This window comes from Pan troglodytes, chromosome 5, assembly GCF_028858775.2.
Source record: "Pan troglodytes isolate AG18354 chromosome 5, NHGRI_mPanTro3-v2.0_pri, whole genome shotgun sequence".
NCBI classification, from domain to species: domain Eukaryota; kingdom Metazoa; phylum Chordata; class Mammalia; order Primates; family Hominidae; genus Pan; species Pan troglodytes.
The window spans coordinates 135,471,985-135,497,382 of NC_072403.2; the positions used below are offsets into that span (position 1 = coordinate 135,471,985).

A 25,398-nucleotide genomic window follows, 5' to 3' on the forward strand; every position below is an offset into this window, starting at 1 on the left:
GATAACAACAGGGATACACATTATATATTCAAATTTGGATATTAAACTCATTGGTTCAGTGTTAGAGGAAGTTCTTCAAAAATAGCATCAATTATTTTACCCATGTTACTTCCAATTAAACATGTCTTCTTTCACATACTCTACAAATCATAAAAAGAGTCAGATCATTAAAGAGTTTTGCTAAGGCAGTTTTCATAAGAAAACTACAATAGTTAATATGCTAGCCCCAAAATTGATCACAATTACATTGATATAGGCTTATATAACATCTCTGCACCAGTGAAACTGAAAATCATCACACAAGCCAGATTTCTGGAGGTATATATGACTTTCTGAGAAATATTCCGTCATTTCAGAAGCCACAATGGCTCAAAAAGCACTTCGGTAATAAAATGAGGCCATCTTATGAGTAGGGCTTAACAAAACTTAACCATGGGTGAAAGCTGACTTGTCATTTGGCAAAAAAATAAATGCTATGTTAGTTTGCTAGGGCTGACATAACAACATACCACAAACTGGGTGACTTACACACAACACAGATGTGTTGCCACACAGTTCTGGAGGAAGCGGAAGTCTGAAATCAAAGTATTGATAGGGTTCTTTCTGAGGCCTGTGAGGGAAGAATCTGTTTAAGCTTCTCTCTTTGGCTTGTAGATGGCTGGCTTCATGTTAACATGGCATTCTTCCTCTATGTGTTTCTGTCTCCAAATTTCCCCTTTCCATAAGGATACCAGTTATAATGGATTGGATCACACCTTAATGACCTAATTTTAACTTGATTACCTCTGTAAAGACACTATGACCAATTAAGATCATACTCTGAGTTTCTGGGAATTAGAACTTCAACATAAGGTTGTGGGAAGATACAATTCAACCTATGACAAATGCTATATGGTCTCCTCACCATACAATAAAATTATCTTTTAAAAGTTTAAGTTAAATGTACACCGAAGGCATTACTATTAATGAGTTGTGTAAAATAAAATTTTGATTAAATTGTAGAGGAAATTGATTCCTTCTCAAATTCCAGATGTAGCTGAAAACTGAAATCATCCAAGGGATGGCTTCTGGTCATAATTAGGTTAGCTGGATTAAAAAATATTTGCATGTAGAAAAGTGTATATTTTAAAAGATGTATGCATGTGTGCACATACATGCAAACACCATAGGTCAGTGAGGCACATGCCATCAACATATTTTCATGAAATGATAATGTCAGAATTCAGAGTAACTGCAATTTGACCAGAAATTAAATGCAGCTATTTGTCCAAATTATTCATTTTTTCAATAAATTGAAATATTAGATTCTTTAAATAAGATTTTAACATTCAAATAACCCTGTTATTTATACTTTATGAATCTATAACTGTAAAAGACCACATATTTTATTCTTTCATCAAAAATCAATATTTGTGGATGCCTAATCCAGCCTAATCCAGACCAAGGCACTAACTCTCTTCAATTCTGTGAAGGATAGAGCTTTCAGAGAAAGCTTTACTATAAGTTGTAGCTTTTATATAATTTAATTACATCATGTCATTTTAAAAATTGTTAAATTAAAATATTTACAATAAAATGTTTCTCCAAAGGAAACCCACTTTCTTCACTTATCCCAGAAAAAGAAAATTTTTATCTAATGATTTAAAAATGTCTAAAGCATGAATGTTACCAAACAGAATGAAATTCTGGTTATAATGTTTGTTAAATGATTCTACAATAATTTATTCAACAAAATCCACTACCCTCAGAACCTAAAATACAGGGATCATTTTAGGGTTAATAAGCAAGTGAAAAGTTATAGTATGAAATACCAAAAAAATGCATTTTAATATATTTTTAGTATTATTTAGGTAGCATGACTTTAGTTTTAAAAAATCAAGCTTATTAAATTTATCAATTAATCCTGAGAAATTCTAAGTTGTGAAAGGATCAAATCCCATTCTCTAGCAAGAAGGCCTGATATTTGAAACAAAAAGTAAACAAGCAAGTGAAAAAAAAAAAATTCTAGAACATGGCTCCACCCAGAATATGCCTCTGTGGTATGCAAATAGCGTTAAGTTATGCCATCTTGAGACTCACAGTTCCTTATACAGAAAATAATGACCATTTATGAGTCTTTGGAATTCATAATAATGTTAAAATGTGTGTTATAGCAAAATAGCAACATTTCCTGGTGTCCTGCAAATTATTTCTCATGAAATTTAAACTGAGAATAATCTATAACATCTAAGTCTTAATTATGTAAAGCAGAACATTTTAATGAAATCACTTATTAATTTATTCCATTGTTCATTTGTACTTCTCATAGTTCTTTTGAATAAAAGTCTTTTACAAACCTCATTATTCTAGTAGTGTTCCCTAAGAAACAGGATTTTATTATTTTTTATATGACACTTTCTGCAGTCATATCCTTCTCAGACTCTATGATCTAAAGCAAGCTTTTGGTAAATGGGACAAAGCCAATTTGCCCTGCAGTGGATCCTGATGAAAGAATGACTAGTTACCAAGTGAACTTACCATAAAGAGATTTGGAAATCGAAGTGAGAAATTAAAAGCATACAAGTAAAGGCATACTACCTTTTATTGTGCTTCACTTTATCACATTGCAGATCCTGCACTTTTACAAATTGAGGGTTGTAGCAACCCTGCGTCCAGCAAGTCCATTGGCATCATTTTTCCCATAGCATGTGCTTGCTTCATGCCTCTGTGTCACATTTTGGTAATTCTCACAATATTTCAAACTACTCCATTATTATTATATCTGTTACAGTGATCTGTGATCAGTGATTTCTGACGTTACTGTTGTGTTTGTTTGCACCCATTAATTGTTTACAGGCTCCATGAATCCCACCCATTCAAGAAGGTGAACTTGATTGATAAATGTTGTGTGTGTTCTGACTGTTCCATTAACTGGCCATCTCTACTCTCTCTCCCTCTCCTCAGACGTCCCTATTCCCTGAGACACAATCAAAATTAGGCCAGTTAATAACCCTACAATGGCCTCTAAATGTTCAAATGGGAGGAAGAGTTACATATCTCTTCTTTTAAATCAAAAGCTACAATGATTAAGCTTAGTGAGGAAGCCATGTTCAAAGCTGAGATAGGCCAAAAGCTAGGCCTTTTACACCAAACAGCTAAGTCGTGAGTGCAAAGGAAAAGTTATTGAAAGAAATTAAAAAGTGCTACTCTGGTGAGGACATAAATGATAAAAAAGCAAAACAGCCTTAATGCTGATCTGAAGAAAATTCAAGTGTTCTGAATAGATCTAACCAACCAAAACGCTCCCTTCAGCCAAAGCCTAATCCAGACCAAGGCACTAACTCTCTTCAATTCTGTGAAGGCTTAGAGAAGTAAGGAAGCTGCAGAAGAAAAGTTGGAAGGTAGCAGAGGTTGGTTTATGAGATTTAGTGAAATCAGCCATCTCCATAAGATAGAAGTGCAAGGTGAAGCAACAAATGCTAATGCAGAGGATATATGCTGCAAGGTGTCCAGAAGATCTAGCTAAGATGATGGATGAAAATGGCTACACTAAACAACAAACTTTCAATGTGGATGAAACAGCCTTATATTGAAAGAAGATGCCATTTAGGATTTTTATAAATCAGTTGACTCCTAGAGAGAAGTCAATGCTTGGCTTCAAAGCTTCAAAGGACAGGCTAACTCTCTCATTAAGAGCTAATGCAGCTGGTGACTTTAAGTTGAATCCAATGCTCATTTACCATTCTGACAAACCCAAGGCTCTGAAGAATTATACTAAATCTACCTTGTCTATGGTCTATCAGTGGAACAACAGTTTTTTAATCTATCAGTGGAATGACAAATCCTGCATGACAGCAAGTCTGTTTACTGAATATTTCGAGCCCAATGTTGAGACCTATTACTCAGAAAAAATATATGTATATATTTCTTTCAAAATATTTCTTCTTATTGACAATGTACTTGGTCACTCAAGAGCTCTGATAGAGATGTTTAAGGAGATTAATGTTGTTTTTGATGCCCCCTAACACAAAAATCTTTTCTGTGGCCCATGGATCAAAGAGTAATTTTTATTTCTAGAGTTATTTTTTAAGAAATACGTTTTTGTAAAGCTATAGCTAGCGACTCTTTTCTTGGATCTAAATGAAGCAAATTTACAATCTTCTGGAGGATTCACCATTCTATATGCCATCAAAAACATTTGGGATTCAAAGTAGGAGGTCAAAATATCAACATTATCAGGATTTCCTTAACAGTTGATTCCAACCCTCATGATCACTTTGAGGGGTTCAAGACTTCCGTGGAGGAAACAACTGCAGATGTAATAGAAATAGGAAGAGATCTAGAATTAGAAGTGGAGCCTGAAGATGGAACTGAACTGCCGCAATCTCATGATTAAACTTGAACAGGTGAGGAGATGCTTTCTTATGGATGAGCAAAGAAAGTGATTTCTTGAAATGGAATCTACTCCTGGTAAAGATGCTGTGAACATTGTTGAAATGACAACAAAGGATTTAGAATATTTTATAAACTTAGTAGATTAAAAAACTGGCCTAGTTGTAGAGGATTATCTCCAATATTGAAAGAAGTTCTCCTGTGAGTAAAATGCTATCAAACAATGTTGCAGGCTATTGAGAAATCTTTTCTGAAAGTCAGAGTCCATCGATGCAGCAAACTTCATTGTTGTCTTTTGTTAAGAAATTGCCACAGCCACCCCAACCTTTAGCAACCACCACCATGATTGGTCAGCAGACATCAACATCAAGGCAAGACACTTTACCAGCAAAAAGATTATGACTTGCTGAAGGCTTTGATGTTTGTTAGCAGTTTTTAGAAATAAAGTATTTTTAAATTAAAGTGTATACATATTTTTAGACATAATGTAATTGTATACATAATAGACTAATCTATAGTGTAGATATAACTTTTATATGTACTGGGATACCAAAGAATTAGTGTGATTTGTTTTAACGAGAAAATGGCTTTATTGCAGTGATCTGGACCTAAATCTGAAGTATCTTCAAGGTATTCCTGTATTATTTTTTCCTTTGAAGATGACTTTAGTTCCTCTGAAAGTAAAGAATAATTGGAAAAGATCTTATCAGATTATTTTAATAAGGCATTAAGAATATGCCATGGCTCCACAGCAAAAGGTTGTGGATGGAGCAGCAAACTGGGTGCTGGAAGAAGAGTTTGCTGGGGACCCTAGAGGTATCACTTCATTTGTCTAAAAACTAGTCATTTTCTGCTAATGTAAATCAGGGACTGACCCTCCCTTCTACAGTGACCAAGATCAATGGAAAGTGAAAGCATGTAATATTCAAGGTAAATAGCAGTACTCAGTAAGTGCCCTTAAGGGAATGTACCCTATAGCAAAATCCTAAGTGCAATAGACACGCTATCGTGAGGTTGAAGCAAAAATAACAGATCGTATTGTATGTATATTTTCCACTTCCATATTTAAGGCCCTGTATATAGTCTCAACATTACAAAAAAAACATGAAATATCAAAGATTGCACACTACGTTTAAGAAATCCTAGCTCCCATTACTCATCCCTTCTAGTTGTATACTCCAGCAAACCCAAAACCTGTGTGAATCCTGGGACTCACAGTGATCTCTCAGTTCTTATGAATTTGAGTATTCTGCATCTTAAATCTGAAATAAATTCACCTGATTGTCTACCTTGCTACCTACTCCCTTTGCAGGACTCAAGTTTATTGGAACACAGCCACACCCATTCATTTTCATATTGCATTTTGTCTATTGTCTATGCGTTCCTCCCGCAGTGGCAGAGTTGAGCAAGAGTGATATAGACCATACAGCCCACAAAACCTAAAACATTTACTAACAGGCCCTTTACAAAAAGAGTTCACCAATTTCTGCTCTTTTAGTCTAGAAAAGTAACAGACATAGTAAAAACTTTAAAAAGTATTACATGTTTTTTAAATTTGGTAGTAATAATTTAAGCCAGCATTTCATAAATATGAATCAGGCATAGGAGAGGCATATGGCACAGGAAATAAAAGTAGTGCTAGGATGGGACAGTGCTGGGTTTGAATCCTGACTTTGTACTAGCATCAGCACCTCAGTGTTCTCTATAAAACAGATCATTAAAACTACCTCATAGGATGATCATAAAAAATAGTTGCAGTACTTAGCAATATGTCAGGCACAATAGCTGTTAACTCTTCCCTTTAATGACAAACTCCCTAACTATTAGTTGATAACAATGATAAATATTCTTACATATAAATATGGCTTTCTACAATGTCTCTCTGAGGGGAAATTACTTCAGCTCTATCCATTTATTCTTTGCTCTGTACATGAAATTCTAAAATTCTGAGATTAAACTGCTTTTTCGTGGATATGATAATTGGGGTTATATAACTGAGAATATAAGCCCTGGAGGCTTAGAGTTTCATTTATTTGAAGAGCCTTTACATTGCAAAGTACACAACTGATGCTAAACTCATTCATAACTACCATTGCAATAAAGCCATGAGATGTAAACAATTCAGAAATTTATTTCTTCAACCAATGTTCAGAATGCATAATAGGTAAAACTATGCATTTTCATTCATGTAAAAATCATACTGTTTTTAATGCATTCACTACCAATTGCAAAAAAGCACATTATTGCCATTTTTTTGTTAATCCCTTTCACAATTTGGTGCTTTTTTTTTTTTTCTAAATAAGCATTATGTCCTGAAAGATTTCTGTAAGGTGGTTATTTGGAGCACAAATGTATTTCCCCATTTTGATTAAACAATGTATGAGGGTTGGTTATGGTCTCAGTATCAAAACCTTTTTAATATTATGCAACCTACCAAAACCTTTTTAGTATTATGCAGCTGAATTGTTACACAAATAAAACTCTAGACATCCTCACACTTTTAAGTATGTTTGCATTTTATCTAGTGTGGAGCAAGTGCTAGTCAGCTCAAGCTTCAGTTCTTTAAGGAAGCCATGGATATATGCCTCTGAGATGAGATAAATGTCCTTCCCGGATGTTTCCAGAATACCCTTTTTGCACATATTGGCATATTATATTGCAATTGCCTGTTTATGTTTCCAGATCTCCCATTAGAACATAAGCTCCTAGAAGCTTCTCATACTCATTTGTATACCTCTGGTGCCCAGCACAGTGACTGGCACTAAGCAAATGTTATTGAATTGGTGTGCAGAGTTGAATACTGAATGCCGCATGATGCCTTTCATGGAATAGATGCTCCAAAAATGTGTACTGTATTAGAAATGAACCCCTTTGTGCCCTTTTGTGTTACCGTTCCCAGGCATTTATTCCAGGAGCATGTTTTGTATCTGAATCTGTGTCACCAGATCCTCACGGTATCTGAAGACTTATTAATGTGAATAAGTAGGGTGCTCTCCCTTCCCTTAAGCTAAGCCCCCAGAGGGTCTGCATGTAGAACACCATTGAATCTTAGCCACTGCAATCGAATCTCCAGGAGTAGGAGCTGAGAAAGGAGGAATGCCCTCCTCAGAATGGAACCCGGGTTGGGTGTGTAAAGGGGAAAGATTTAGCTTCGGACAATGATGATGGCGCTGTGCAGTGGACAATGGAGAAAATGGGTGGAGTCCTGGCAGTGGGGGCCTGAAAAAAGGGCAGGAAGCTTTATTATGGGAAAGGGATGGGGACATAATTTGAGGGAATAGAAATAGTGGTAGCTGTTCTCAGTTTTTCTGGGCCCTGAAGTTTTATTCTGGTAGAGACACACGGGGATATGAAGTGCATTCAGTTTTGTGTCCAAAAATATTGACCGCTCTGGTTATACAGCAGTTGGAGAGGCAGTAGAACATTCATCATTCAAAATCACAAATAACTATAAGTATTGTTGAGAGACGTTCATAAGTACAGGGATAATTCTACTGTCCAGTTTTTGCTTCCCACATTTAAACTCTAGAGAAAAGAATTCTGCCTTTGTTTAGCACAATTACATGTATTGAATAGTATTATATGCACTTATGGCTGTTAGCAAATTGTTTTAAAAACAAAAAAATTATTATTTATATGTACTTATCAGTTAAATACTGAACATAACTGAAAAGTTGCAAATATGAAAATACTTGGAAAAACATACATGTTGTATCTACCTAATTCCTTATTTTTTCCCCACTCTCTCACCAGCAAAAGTAGACAATTTATCTGTGTTATTATAAAAGGCTGGCCAAGAAAGGCTATTTAAAGTATACCATAATCAATTTTGTGATGATGACTATTAAATATATGCACATCCATTTTTAATAAAGATATTAGTATTAAAGTTTCATATTTTTCTGGATGCACAGCAGAGACAGAATTTAAGTAGGTAACAAAATGTCCTGCATTGACAAGTCTGACTTTTGAGGACCAAAATTTATCAACTTTCTATGAACAGCATAATGCTTTACCTTACAACAGGTTAAAGAAACTCAGAGTGATATGTTGTCATCCACACCTTTTGTTCACCCCTGTGGTATGCATACCCATAGGATTTAAGAAGGACAAAGTTGCAGCCCCTTCTGTACATTGAATAGCAGGTTTCATTATAACAGGGACTATATTTTTTAACACTAAATCAAATATAATGGAGAATCAATGGTGATCTTTGCCATGGCTCCAGTTACTCCACGTGCCCCATTGGTGCTAATTGGTAAAAGGAGTTCCCTCCTCTAAGCAGTCAGGGCTGCTACACCAGAGCTCAGGGTTTCTTGCAGAGAGAACATGTCAGATTTGCACACAGTCTCACTTCTTTGTCCAGGCATCCTTCTGCAACCTGTGGCAATCCCAGTTTTGATCTACATGAACTGGGGAACTCTAAGCTGGCAGGTAACAAAAGACCACTTCAAAAGTTTTTACTTGTTTGTTAGGTTAACAATATTATATTAATACATTTGTGCAACACTTCAGTTTGTTACACAATTCACATACATCATATCAACTGATCTACTTGAGGTTGGTTGGCAGCTAGTCTCATTCTCACTTTAGAAAGAGGAAACTGAGGCTCAGAAACATTATGTGATAAGTACTGGAAAATAGTGGTATCAAGACTAGAACTCAGAGAGCTAGACTTTATCAATTCTATTAGCCGGAACTAAGGTATCAAGAATAATTGTAAATACCTAATGAATGGTAACTATATGTCAGGCACCCTTCTAAACACTGGCAATATAGTCCCTGCTCTCATGACATTTACATTCTAGTGAGGAGAAGTTGCGTTTGAATCTGTTTTTTTTTTTTAAATAAGTTTGAATAAAAATATATAACCAACCTAAATGCCCATCAACCAACAAATGATAAAATGTGGCATACATACCCCCATGGAATACCACTCAGCCATAAAACAGAATCAAGTAATGGCTATTCCAGCAACTTGGATGGAGCTGGGGGCATTATTCTAAGTGGAGTAACACAAGAATGGAAAACCAAATATCATATGTTCTCACTTATAAGTGAGAGCTAAGCTATGAAAATGCAAAGGCATTAGAATGATACAATGGACTTTGAGGACACAGAGGGAAGGGTTGCGGGGGGGAACGAGGGATAAAAGACTACATATTGGGTACAGTGTACCCTGCTCAGGTGATGAGTTCACCAAAATCTCAAAAACAACTACTAAAGAACTTATCTGTGCAGCCAAAAACCACCTGTACCCCAACAATTATTGAAATAAAACTAAAAAATGAGTTTGAAGAGCAAAGAGGGGTACCCCAACTCAGCTGACTCCAGGAGTTACCCTCAATGTATTTCCTTCCATGTGAAGGGTACTGCTGACAACACAGAGAAACTGAACTCCATGAAAATCATACTACTTAGGATAAACTTCCCTCTCTCTGCACTTATGGTGGAAAGAGCACCTTTTAAAAGGAAGCTCTTGTTATTTCCATATGTCAGTGGACTAGCACTCACAGCCCAGGACAAAATCTCAAACAAGCAACAAAGTAAAAACAACTTAATTACTGTGTTGTTCATACACATCAACAACTTCATGCTATTACTTCAGCCAAAGGACAGTTATTTAAAAAAAAAAATCAGTATGTGATTTAGATTTATGAGATTATGCAGCAACACTAAACTGAATTTTAATGTTGGATGTATTATTTAATCTAGCATTAGTTCTCACTTAAATTTCAGATATTTAGAACTCAGTCTTTTGTTATTCCAAGGACTAATGTATAACAAATGGATAAATCAAAGAACTACTGAAATCCAATCACAACCATAATAGTATTTATTTTTACTTTTTTCTGTGTGCTAGTTTCCTAGTGTAATCAGCACCAAAAAAAAAAAAAAAAGGCATTAAAGAAGAGAAGAATGCTTGTGTTTCTGAGTTTGTGTTTCAATGAATTGCACACATAATCTAAACTAAGATCACAGACACACAATTAGAACTAGAAATGAACAGGCTGATTTAGTCTTAATCTTATCTCAGAGGCCACAGGAAAAATGTCAACACTTGATTTTTATCTTTCTAATCAAACCCAATGCATGTCTTATCCTTTACTGAAACTTTAGTACTATAAATTATGTTCAGAGTTACTTCCCTTCCTCTCAAAACTTCTTTTATTTACATATATACCTGTTTTACTTTTTATTTTTTCTGTACTGAGGTCTGTGATGATTTTTCAAGACACTTTATTTTGGTATTTGTTTTGTTTTTATACCATAGCTAAATATTATAAAATGGGATCAATTTATTTACTTATTTATTCAATTATCCCTCCAACATTCATGCATTTATTCATACATTCATTTATCAGATGTTTACTAAGCACTTACTATGTTCCAGACCTTGTTTCATGTTATGATAATGAAAAAGACGGACCTAGACTCTATACTCCTTAATTTTTAAAGATTTGAGATTCTTTATACTTTGCTTACTGCCACTGTCCATGTTCCATAGATTCTGAACCCTTTGCTGATAATGACAACTGGAAATTCCCTTGGATATCTACTTTGCAATCATTTCGTAAAAGTTAGATCTTTCCAGAAATTCCTCACAGCATGCATTTCTGAAGATATCATTGGGCATAAACTGAAATTAGCAATTCACATGCATCTAATAATCTACTTTTCTCAAATGTATCAGTTCCAATAATGTACTCACCCCTACTGATATTTTCCTATATGTTGTTTAGAAAATGTAATTAGAGTTAATATTTTTATCAAAAGGAATAACATTATACCTATTGGAATAAATAGATGAGTTACCGAAAGATTGCTACAACTAACTCAACTACTGAATTTGTCCCCTTTTATCATTTGACAAATGAATATTGAGTGCTTACCGTGACAGTGTTGGACACAGAAAGACAAGATCTGATCCTTCCCTCAAGGGTCTTAGAGACTGCTGAGGCAGACAGAGAAGTGAGCCATAATCACAGCACTGTTAATTGTGTGACCCTGTCACGCACAGGCTGCTGTGGGAACATACTGTGAGGAGGACAACTAAGCCAGGGAAAGGGGCAGCATGTGTAAAAGCTTAAAGAATGAAAGAAGCCTACATTCATGACATTGCAGATCTATTCACCTTGCCGGAGGCAAACACATTTGTAGCAAAATGGAGAGGGAAAAGGATAAAGAGATAGGTAGGCAGAAAATACATTTACAATGCCTGCGAGTGCTGAAATGAAGAGGCTGGACTTCATAACAAACAACACAGCAAGCCAGAGCTAAATATTACAGAAGGATCTTAATCATATTTGTATTTTGGAAAGCTTATTTAAACAGCTGGGCACAGTAGTTGGGGTAAGACTCAGAAGCTAAATTAGAAGATTTTGCAGAAATCTAGGTTTTTGTGATAAGAGGCCAAACTCTCAGAATGACACGAAGAATAGAGAGAAAGAGATGGAATTTAAAAATATCCAGGAAACAGTGTCTGCAGGACTTAAATTGTTTGATGATTAGAGAGTGTTCGTGTTGGGAGGGGTAATGATATGATAAATTGAGGGTGGGGAAGGTCAATGATTTGATTATTAGTGTTCTATTTCTAGAAAGTAGGTAAATAGACAGTGGTGTCATTCACCACTACGGGAAATCAAGGAAAACAAGTAAGTTTGCTGGGGAAAATTATGAATTTATAGTCACTAGAATAGATTAGTACCTAGATGGGAAAAATAATGGTCATTTCTTAGTTCTTAATATTTTATATTATTGACAAATATGCCAAACATGTAAACACTCACACATATCTCATTGTGTGCACAAGCAGATGTGATTTGCATATCATTGTTGACTAGATGCATGTAGATATATTTGTTTACAAAATAAGATTTTAATTTGAGAGGTAAGCTGTCATCATTGTGACTCTTGTAACAAAGTAGCCAGATGGTATGTTGCCTTCTATCCTCATTTTATTCTAAATGATACATTGTCAAAATAAATATTTTAATAATTATTTAATAATTATTATTTCCATCAAATAATTATATATAAACACACACATATATATAAACATATATGTATAAAATATACATTAACTCTTTCTAGGGCTAGGCAAAACTCCTCTGAACATATTGGACAGAAATAAGCAGATATTTTAGAAGAAAGCCTGAAATAATTGACATAACACATCAGATGTGTAAGATGATTCATATAATTCAAGACGGTTTAGTGATGGCAGCCAACAACAAATAAAGATGTTTTTGGGCCAGGCGTGGTGACTCACGCCTGTAACTCCAGCATTTTGGGAGGCCTAGCGTTTGAGACCAGCCTGGGCAATATGGCAAAACCCTCTCTACAAAAAAAAAAAAAAAAAAAAATATTAGCTAAGTGTGGTTGTATATACTTATAACCCAGCTACTCAGGAGACTGAGGCAGGAGAATTGCTTGAACCTGGGAGGCGGAGGTTACAGTGAGCCGAGATTGTGCCACTGTACTCTAGCCTGGGTAACAAAACAAGACTGTCTCAAAAACAAAAACAAAAGCTTTTTAATAATAAAAGATTGCATTCCTGAAGAAATTAATATTTGTAAAATTTATAACCATAGTTTAATTAACTTTTATGCCTATTAAGCCTCCTATTTTGTTTTTGATGGTTAGCATCACTGAGTAAAATTTTCAAGTTTAAGTTTCAGTGGCATGGGCAGAGACTGGCCTCATTATCTCTGTGAAAGAGGAAGCCAAGCCAATGATCATTATTGGAAAATCAATCCTTTCAAATATGTGCTCATTCAATGTTACCAAACTGAAGTTTATCTCCTAGTTTCCTGTGAATAAAGAATTTGCTAAATATATTTATAGTGCAAGCAAGATAAAAATGACATTTAATGAAATTATAAAGAACAAAATTAAATAATTTAGTAGAATGAGAAAGACCGTAAGGAGATTTTTCAGTAGTTTAAGTATCAACTTTATTATTTCTAACATAATCAAGTATCACTCATATTATTTTTAATATAATCTGAAAAATATTTTAATGATTTAATCCATACATACATATACATACATTTTATATAAGTGCATAAATACATCTGACCAAATATAGACTTCTATTGAACAAGCATGGTTTTTTTCCCTTTGTTTCCTATTTGCTTTGTTTATGCCATAATTTGTTGTACCATAGATTTTGTGTGTGTATGTGTGTGATGGACATATGAATATGTCCATCTTATTAAAAAGTATATCCTAAATTTTCATTCTCAGGAAGTTCCTCATCATTAGGCTTTACATATAATTTTCTAGTTTAGTCAACACTTTTATTGTTTTATTTTTATATTTAAGATGTTATTCTTTCAGTAGTTACTCATATATGGTAGAAACAGAGGTTCACTGATTTTCTTCCTGATATATAAATGTGTCCATGCAGTATTTATTTAATAACCCATTTTTAATCATAAGCCAAATATTCTTTGTTATGTATAAATCTACAATATTTTAAAAACTTTTATTATGTAGCAATTTTCAAAAAATATAGCTTCATCTAGCTACAGTTATAAATTATGGGTTAGATGTGCTAGTTATATGGCTTCTAATAAGTATTCAAAGAAATGTATGACTATTAAAATAGAAATGCTCATCTTTATACTATATACAATCATCTTTACCATTAGTGGCACATGTTACATGTTGGCAAGCACTAATCTAGATACTGAGGTCCCCTGGGAACTTGTTGCCTCTGGGAGTCCCCCCACACATTGATAAGCCTGAGTTTTTGCCTTTGCCTCCACTGAAAGAATCTTGAGGGTTCTCTTCTTACAAAACAATTTGAAAACACTGCAAAGCTTTCAGACACAGTCACAAGTGGTTCTCAAAAAGAAACTGAATTCAATTACAGTACTGGATTATTGTATTAATTAGGGATTACTTTATTGATTCATTTTCATAAATTATTTCTTAATGAATTTCTGCTTCCATTATGAGGTACGTGGTCTTTAACATTTTAATTCGGCTAATTTGGAAATGTGAAAGTAAATATGCTTCATAGACTAAACTCAATGGGACTTATAAAAGCAGCATTGTGCTGGAAGGACATAAACTCACTATTGTTGGTAAAAAATAAAATAGGTTATTAATGTTGATATATGCCTATGAAGAAACTCAGAAGAAACCTCAAAAGAGATTCAGAAACTGTGATCATATACTTTCTCTATATACACATATTACATTAATTTAGAAGATTACTGGGCCTTAACATGTGGAGATTGTATTTTCAGCACATGGCCCTCTGCTATATCAAACAAGCGTTTGGATAAAGGTTGCAGTCTCTCCACACATGGCTTGTGTTTGAATTTACAAACATGTCGTTTGTGTTGCTGCAGCAAGATTTTGTTTTTAATTGTCAGATGCTCTCCATATAGAAATTATACAACTTGCGGATTATGTTTATTTGCCATATTCATAAATTCTGACTTACAACCTGAAGATACTTTCATTTGTAAGGAAAATATTAAAGCCTCTTTCCTTTACTGTTAAGCTATTCCATGGCTTCACAGTCTACTATGTTCTAGACATGTAACTTTATTAATGGCACATTCAGATTTATGCTTTCTCTTTTCATCTTTTTTTTTTTTTTTTAATTAGAGATGGGGCCTTGTATGTTGCCCAGCCTGGTCTTGAACTCTTGGCCTCAGGCAATTCTCCCACCTCGGCCTTCCAAAGTGCCTGGATTATAGGCATGAGCCTCCAAGCCCAGCCCAGACTTATACTTTCAAAATAGCTTTTACTATGAAGCAGTGCCAATAAGGTGTCAACTATACTCCAAAATTTACTAACTGCAAGTGAAAATAATGATATTGAACTTAGGAGCCTGAGATAAATGTGATACTTCAAATGGGCAAACTTATATACATATATCACATATGAACTCAGACAACATGGGCTCGATTCCTTTCTGTACATCTTACTAACTGATTGACTGGGTAAATTATTTAGTATCTCTGTACTTTAATTTCCTTATCTTTAAGTTTCATTATTAATATGCTCTATCTTCTAGGGCAGCTATGATAATTTAATTTAAAAAATACTTGTCAATCACTTGCAATTCTATCCTGATCCCAGCACGGTCTTCAAAAGTGTTATCTTCTTGCCAATTTCACTTTAGCCTTCTTAAAACATTTTCACAAGAGTTGTGTTTATCATAAATATCTTAGTGAAAAAATGACTAAATCAGTGAGAATTGAAAGCAACTTAGTAAAGGGCTATATATTTCAAATATGTGGTTATAACTCATTTGAATTTGGCAAAATTTATCCTGAAATGTGTAGGCAATTCACAAGAGAAACAATATTGAACAATAAATGATAAACCTCAATCTCATTATGCAACTTTAAAAATGATATGTTTTTTCTTATATCAGAAAACATTCAAAAGTACATTCACAGTATTGGAAAAGGTATGAAGAAATGAAGATTAACATATTGAATATGGTTGTTAAAACTGGGATACGTTTTCTGGGGAAAATTTATCATTACATCAAGTGCTTAAAATCATATGTCTTTGAATCAGCATTTTAAAGTTTTACAAAGGAATGAATCACTAAGCAAAAATATGATCATTTCTGTATTGTTTATACCCATGAAAAAAAAATGGAAGCAGGCTGGGCTCAGTGGCTCACACCTGTAATCTCAGCACTTTGGGAGGCCGAGGCAGGCAGATCACTTGAGGTCAGGAGGTCATGACCAGCCGGGCCAACATGGTGAAACCCTGTCTCTACTAAAAATACAAAAATTAGCAGGGCATGGTGGTGTGTGCCTGTAATCCCAGCTACTTGAGAGTCTGAGGCAGGAGAATCACTTGAACCCAGGAGGCGGAGGTTGGAGTGAGCCGAGGTTGTGACACTGCACTCCAGTCTGGGTGACAGAGGGAGACTCCATCTCAAAAAAACAAAAACAAAAAGAATGGAAGCAGTATTCAACAAAAAAGGATCAGCTAAGTAAACAATATAATGAAATACAATATATCCATGCATATATATGTGGAGTAAAACTTATATTTACTGATAGGAAAAAATTCAAGAAATTTGTATTAGAGAACTCATCGTAAAACATTAGTCAGCATAACCCCATTTTTGTAAAAATATATAATTATAACATACATGTGAAAAGAAATTAGAGGAGCATAATATAGTTATAATGATGAGTGTATCTTTTTTCTGTTTTCTGTACTTTCTTACTTTTATAACTCAAGCATATGTTATTTGTGTATTTATAAAAAAAGAAATCCATCTTGCCAATCTCAAACTGCTTGATAAACACTTGTTTATTAATTACATGAGAGAATTAAATATAAGTTGGCAAAACACAGATGGAGCAAAATTAGGGAATTAATCACTTCTCTCTTTGTTCTTCTCCAAACTGACTTGAATTGGTTCTTAAAGACTTCACTCACGTATCTCCTCTAAATAGAATTTATTCCTGAGAATGTTCCCACTTTTGTCCCTAGCCTATGGGCTGGTATCCTACTTATGTGCTATCATGATATTGCGTGCATGAATCATAATTGTTCTCATATAAAGTTTATAGATATATTACATTAAAATTCCTGTCTTTCCACCCTACCGGTCTCTATTCCTAGCTCCTTCTACTGTATCTAGCTAAAAAAGGAGGCACTTGGTATATGATTGTTCAGTGGATGGATGATATATAAGAAACTTTCCAAATAATTAGAAGTAAATTCATACTAGAAGTCCAGAAATAAGCTTTTTCAATAAACTAAATTTACAACTGGAGAATAATTTTATATGGAACAACCACAAGTGATTTCAAAAATAGCTTTAATTTTCACCTGTCCAGTTGACTTCGCAAGTGAACGGAATGATTTCTTGCATGCAATAGCTATTAAGAGTCTCCAAAATATACTGAAGTTTCACAAGTGCCATGTCTAATGATGCCTCAGTAAATGCCAGGGTATTAAAAATGTTAGAGAAAATAGAGATAAAAATGAATATACCAAAGAACAACATGGCTCAGCCATAGTAATGCACCATTCTCACTGTGAATTTCTTTCTTCCCTTAAAACAGGTCCCAGCTTCAAATCAATGCAGGCTCTATTGCTTCCTGATGCTTGGTAACATCACTTATGTGGCCCAGGAAGAGCTTTGAGTTACTGATGACTCTCATTCCATGCGGCTATGTGTTCATTCACTCTGCAATGATTTACTGAATGCCTACTATGTACCAAGCACTCTGCCAGGTGCTTGGGTCCAAAAGGTAAGCAATTTTTTTCATAGTCGCTGTCTTTACTGGGCCAAGAGTAAGTGACAGAGATATCTATTAAATAATCATATAAATGAACAATTGTATCTGTGACAAATGCTACAAATGAGACATATCCATGCTATGAGAGCCTATAATGTACCTTCCTTTTAAACAGCGACAGTTGGACTATGAGTAGAAGTTAATGCAAGACCAGACACCAAATGCCTCCTCTTTTTCTTTTAAGTATGGGGACTCTCTGGAAACAAAGTTAAATGAATGTGGTCCCTCATGTTTTTCATAACATTTAACAAAAGAAAAAAAACTGCATTAAGTTTATTTGAGCACCAAAGTGGGACTCCTAGAGTCTAAATACATCTAGGAGAGCAGATCAGATCCTAAAAATGTGCCACAGATTTGAGAGGCCCCAAAGTAGAAGACCCAATTAAGTCACACCCAGACTCCTGACACAGAGAAACTGTGGGATAATCAAGACTGCTACCTTAAGCTGCTGAGTGTGATAACACTGTAGCACAACAATAGAAAAATAACACAAGGGCCCAATAAGCTGAATCAACTCTGAGAAGACTATTTACCTTAGTCATTTGTGAGCATTCTTAGAGCTGAAAGAAGTAATTTACTTAGGAACTTCATAATTCCTGTAAAATACTAAAATGTGATTAGTATGCAAATGAAAATTGAAAAGTAAAACCTCAATGTATAAAAATAAGGTTTTACTTTAAATTCTAAATCTGATAAATGCAAATGCGAATACTTTTGGAATAACCAAGAGAACTGAATTGAGTAGAACAAAAATTACGCTATATTCACAAGATATGACAGGGCAAAAAAGAACAATGTAACAGTTGCCCACACTGAAGTCTGCTTAAGTTAGAGGGACATTATAATCTTTACTATTATGAATAAATAAAAATGAAATAATTTTTATGTATTATCCATTTTATATATGTATGATTCATGCATACACCTATGTAGATATATAATTCTTTAGAGCTCTCATAATGTTTGATCAACATAAGATAAAAGAAATAAATTTATATTTATGATGTCCTATTATGTATAAGACGATGCTGGTACTTTCATATATATAGTATATGAACTGTCATTGTAATCTTTCTATCATAGATCAAAAAAGCTGCATTTCAGAAAGATAACATGGATAAGTCACATTGTGAGTACAGGATTTTAGATCTATGATTGTCTGACTCTTCATACAATTTTTTCACCAAATATTCTTGATACACAGAGCTGATATTTAGTCAGTAAGCACAGGCACAGAATCAAGGCTGGCATTCCATCTAATTAGTTTGGTGGAGATTTTTGGATCAGTCAGAACCTTTGCTTTATCTGATAATAAAATTTGAAATATCACATCTACACATTCCCAAAATACACTATTGAGATTTGCGCATAAGAAGTTAATATGACTAAAAGTCTGGAAATAATATACAGCATATGAAGAAAAGTTTTTCTTGGTTCAAACCTTTCAACTTAAGTCAAAAGCTAAGAACGATGTTTAAGATTAGTGTTCTACAAAACAAAGAGTCTCTATAAAGACAGTGGTGATCTGCCATTTTCAAGTTCGAAAATAGAAGAGGGGGCCGGACGCGATGGCTCACACCTGTAATCCCAGCACTTTGGGAGGCTGAGGTGGGTGTATCGCCTGAGAGGTCACAGGAGTTCGAGACCAGCCTGGCCAATATGGTGAAACCGGGTCTCTACTAAAAATACAGAAAAAAAAAAATTATCTGGGGTGGGGGGAGGGGGGAGGGATAGCATTAGGAGATATACCTAATGCTAAATGACGAGTTAATGGGTGCAGCACACCAACATGGCACATGTATACATATGTAACAAACCTGCACGTTGTGCACATGTACCCTAAAATTTAAAGTATAATAATAATAAAATTTAAAAAAAAGAAAATAAGAACAGCAATCCAAAAAAAAAAAAAATTATCTGGGCATGGTGGTGGCGGGCGCCTGTAATCCCAGCTACTCGGGAGGCTGAGTAAGGAGAATCACTTGTGTTAAATCTTAACAGGAGAGATTTAGGAGAGGACATCTTTTAAGTGCAGTGGCTGTTCACATGCCTGATCATCATGTATCACAGCTTTGAACTCCTGGCCTCAAGGGATCCTTCCGCGTCAGGCTCCCAAATAGCTGGGACTACAGGCACGCACCACTGTGCCTGGCTTAGATGAAGACATCTTGACATAAGTATGGTTAGGCACAAGTAGTTTTCTAAGGAAAATATTGAGTACCAGTGCGTGGAAATATTTAACTATAGGGTAGATATTAATTTTCTTTGACTTTCTCACAGTTTAAGCATATTCCTGCCTAAGGACAGTAGACAGACTAGAAGTAGTCTCCAGGCACATAATTTTTTAACATGAGTAACACTTGTGTCTTATATGAAACTGCTTGAGGTGGTCTTCAATTCATTCCAACTCTAATTTTCTGTAATTCCACCTACTTATTATCATGACATTTCTTTCTCATCATAGAAATAAAATCAATAACTGAATACAGCATAAAATTAGATGTATCAAATAACAAGGAAAAGTGGTACATTTGGTTAATGACCTAAAATAAGTACAAAGGATGACTGCATCATCCTTCACTTACCAAAGCATTGGGAAATTTTATGCATTGAACAAATCTGAGGCTCATATTGTGTGCCAACAGTATCCTAGAAAACAGACTCATGATTTGGGAATGGTCAGCTAATGCCAAACTTTCCATGAGCAAAATCCCAACTTACATTAAAACTGGGAAACATTTCCAATTTCAATTAAAATAAACGTAATGATTTGGTATCAGTTTAATTAATAAATACATTTCAGCATATATTTGCACATTTTATGTTTCCTAATTATTACAAGGAATTAAAAATTTATCACTCTTAACAGAAAGAGAGATGAGCATATTTTTCAACACTAATCCATTAAAGGTAACACTATTAATTAATCCACTATTTTATTCTGCTCAACGAACTCAATTATTCAGAGCTTGGTTGAAACTTATTTTTTAAATTAAGCATGGAGACAGCTTGCAGTGCCTTGTAGAGAGAAATGTGTTCAGAAGTGTCAAACCTAATACAAGACACCAGATGATATTCAGTAAATATAAATTGATAGTAATTGATAATATTTAAGTGTTAAAAAGCATCAAAATAAAATGTCTTACAATTAATATCCATTTAAAACATCTAAGCCTTCCAAAGCCATCATAAAAGTATCATTGAAGGGTGAAAAAATTGTTTTTAGATTTGGCAGGATTGAAACTATTTGATACCACATAAACAATGAATATGAGTTGGATGGCACACAAATAACCAGTATTGTGAACTTTCCTTCTTAAAAAGGCTCATATACATTCTTTCAAAAGTCACATAAAAGATAAATGATAAAAGAAAATCTTCTTCCTCTGGTCCTTTCTCACAGGATATCCATTGGTTTATTCATTTCAGTTGAAACCTAGAGACTGGAAGCTAAAGCAGAGTTATTTTCTAGTCACCCTTTAAGATGCTCTAGGATATTGCTACTCAAACTATGGTCTAAGACCAGCACCTCCTCAGTACCTGGGGGGCTTGTTAGGAATGCAGGTTCTCAGGCTCCATCCCAGAACTACTAAATCAGAACCTGTCTTTTGACAAGATCCTCAAGTGATTCATATACATGTTAAGGTTTGGGAGGCATGGCTGTAGGTATGTATAAATCACTTCCTGCTTTAAACTCCCCACCGTATGATGAACATAAGAACGTTACCGTGGGACAGTGCTTCATTAAAAAAAAAAACAAAAAAACAAACAAAAAAACCCTCAAATTGACGCTTTTAATATGAATTCAAAGATATACAAAATGTAAATTTAGAAAATAAAACATACTTGCAATGTTATTCTAGAATAGAAATATTAAAACTAGCTACTGACCTTAAGCTACTGTTATACTATTACACTATTATATATAAAAATACAATTTTAGAAAATTATTTTTAATTACACTTATTGAAGATATTTATATCAATATTATAACTGCAGAATGGTCAAATATTTTTGAAAAATGTAAGTGTATTTAAAATTTTAATCTAAATTTATTTTAAATTAAAGTTTAATTTTAAATTAAAATTTATACAAAAATTAACTCAAAATGGATTAAAGACTTAAATGTAAGACGTGAAACCATGAAACTACAGGAAAATTTAGGGGAATTCCTTTAAGACTTTGGTCTGGGCAAAGATTTTATGGAAAAGACCACAAAAGCACAGGAAACAAAAGCAAAAATAGACAAATGGGATTATATCAAACTAAAAAGATTCTGCACAGCAAAGGAAACAATCAACATAGTAAAGAAATAACCAACAGAAAAGAATAAAAGATTTGCAAACTATTTGTTTTATAAGATATTAATGTCCAGAATATACAAGAAACTCAAACAATAGCAAAAACAAATAATAAACAAATCGTGTGATTAAAAACCTGGCAAATGAACTGAACAGACATCGCTCAAAAGATAACATACAAATGGCCAACAGGTGTATGAAAAAACTACTCAACATCACGAATCATCAGTGAAATATAAATGAACACCATAATGAGATATCTCACTCCAGTTAGAATGTCTATTATCAAAAAGACAAAAGATAATAAATAATGGCAAGGATATGGAGAAGGGAACTCTCACACACTGTTGGTGGGAATGTAAATTAGTGCAGCCATTATGAAAAATAGTATGGGGCTTCCTCAAAAAACTGAAAATATAACTACCATTGATCCAGGAATCCTATTACTTGGTATATATCCAAACGAATTGAAATCAGTATGTTGAAGAGATATCTGCACTCCCAGGTTTAGTGTGGCACTATTCATGATAACCAAGATATGTAATCAACCTAAGTATCCATCCACAGATGAATGAAGAAAGCAAATGTGGTGTATGCATCTGTGTGTGTATATATGTATAATGGAATGTGTGTGTGTGTGTGTGTGTATATAATGCCCATTCACGTTTGAAAAACATGTATATATACACACACACAATGGAATATTATTTGTCCCTTAAAAAGAATGAAATCCTGTCATTCATAGCAACGTGGATGAGCTATGTCAAGTGAGATAGGCTAGACACAAAAAGACAAATATTATTTGTTCTCACTCATATGTGGAAGCTATAAAAGTTGACCTCATAGACGTAGAGAGTAGAATAGTGGTTACTAGAGAGAAAGTGTGGGGATGTGAGGATAGCCAAAGGTTGGTTAATGGATATAAAACTCCAGCTAGATAGGAGGAATAAGTTCTACTGTCCTACAGCATTGTAAAGTGACTATAATTAACAACAATTTTTTGCATATTTTTAATAGCTAGAATAATGGATTTTGAATATTCCCAACAAAAAGAAATGATAAATATTTGATGTGATGAACATGCTAATTACCCTGATTTGATCATTATACGTTGTATGTAAGTGTGGAAATGTCACATGTAACTCATATATATGTGTCAGTTAAAAATATATAATAAAGCAAAAAAGACCTATAAAAATTAGGCTGGGGGCAGTGGCTGAAGCCTATAATCCTAGCACTTTGGTATGCCGAGGCAGGAGGATCACTTGAGGCTAGGAATTTGAGACCAGCCTTGGCAACACAGTAAGATCCTGTCTCTACAAAAAAAATTAGCTGGGTGTCATGGCATGTGCCTGTGCTTGCAGCGACTTGGAAGGATCCCTTGAGCCCAGGAGTTTGAGATGCAGTGAGCTATGATCATGCCACTGGACTCCAGCCTGGATAACAGAGTGAGGCCCCATCTCAAAAACGAAAATTATATCCATAATATATGTTATACTTTACATTATTTATAAAGCAGGTTTGCAAAAACAAAAAATCAAATGTTTTCTTTTAGTGCTTCATGCAGTGTCTGATATGTTGTAGGAACTCAATATTTATTAAAATCTTTAATTTTACATTTTATTCTGTACATCACAAATCAAATATATGTATACTTCATATTTATTCATATGCATTTATACTGTGTAAATGCTGTATAAATATGTATGTATGATTTCTTACCACTTACAATTTTGCTCTGTTGTTATTGTTGTTTTCCTTCCTGAATATTTTCTTTTAATAGTCCTCATCAAAGGTATGTCTACATTCTGCCCTTTAAATAACATCCAGTATTTCCAGGTCAAACTGATACAACTTGCTTTCCTGCAAACCTAATTTTATGCTTATTCAAAATTTCTATTTCTAACTTTTATTTTTTACAACAAATTCAGTTAATCACCTTGTCATATCTTCTTGTATCCCACATTCTGATCCCCATTTTTTTTTCTCTAAGTAGTCTTATTTGGAAGATGTTTAAGCACAAAGATTGTTTCAGAAGTTTAAAATCTGCATGATTTTATGCAAGGATTAGAATTCCTAGACAAATGAAAAAATATTTCATGGTGCAAATATAAAAGAAAGACATATTTATTTGAGTTTGAACAACAGAGTGATCACACATCCTTCACCTACCTCAAACAGATCATATTTAGCGGACATGACTATGGGTTTCATGAAATTAATCTCTGACCTGATTTTTTTTAACCACAGCAGTGTCAGCTTTCTATTAATAGGCTCTTATCCAGCTGAAAATGTACATAGCTTCCTGATGTGTGCCAGCCCAGGAAGGTGAAGGATACCCATTCCAAAGTAGGGCAAGGTGTCCTGGTCTAAGAACCAGAGGGGTCGTTTTTAAAAGTTCAGTTTAAAATGCAGATAATATGTATTATATATTGCATGTAGGTGGCTGAATATATATACAAACACCATTGATTATAGAACAAGTCACAGTTTGTATTTCAGAAATGCTTGTTGAGTTGAATGGAAGCAGGTTCAATGTAGCAATATTAAGAAGAAATAAATATTGCACAAGCTACAGTCTCTCTCCTAAGGTTTTCAAATATCCATTAGTGGAAAAAAAAATAAAGTGCCTCTCTAATTTTGCTGATTATTAGCTGGAAAATGTTACTTGCTAGATAACTTCATTTCTTGGCTTGAAAGTCATTGCTACAGAAAGAATAATCTTGTTCGTCAATGTATCATTAGTTGTCACAATCATGAGCTCTGTGACCTTGATAAAGGAATTCCTTTTTGTTTCAGATTGCTAATATAAAAGGGGGACTATTTATTTTTAAAAAGATTTATGTAAAAATATTTCATGAAAAATAAATTTGTTTGTTTGTTTTTTGAGACGGAATTTTGCTCTTGTCACCCAGGCTGGAGTGAAGTGGTGCGATGTTGGTTCACTGCAACATCTGTCTCCTGGGTCCTAGTGATTCTCCTGCCTCAGTCTCCAAGTAGCTGGGATGACAGGTGCCCGCCAACACACCCGGCTAATTTTTGTATTTTCAGTAGAGATGGGTTTCGCCATGTTGGCCAGGCTGGTCTCAAACTCCTGACCTCAGGTGATCCGCCCATCTCGGCCTCCCAAAGTGCAGTGATAATAAGCATGAGCCACTGCACTGGGCCCAGGAAAAATAAATTTGCCATTCTCCTATGCTAATTTTATATGAGCCCTCTAAAAATTTGTCTTCTAGTGAGTAAGAGAGAGTTATAGTAATCAGATACACACTGGTATATTAGTTTTCTACTGCACCATAACATAGTACCACAAACTTAACACAAATTTATCTTACAATTCTGTACTTGGAAGTCCAACATGGGTCTCAAGGAGCTAAAATCAAAGTGTCTGCAGGGCTACATTCCTTTCTGGGGCCTCTAGAGGG

The 25,398-nt window shown here is 34.4% G+C and overlaps 1 protein-coding gene across 34 annotated transcripts in view; it reads right to left on the reverse strand.

The window, feature by feature from the left end:
- The window catches only part of TRDN (triadin), a 414,373-nt gene that overhangs the window by 368,325 nt on the left and 20,650 nt on the right, over positions 1 to 25,398 (reverse strand). The window lies entirely within an intron of this gene.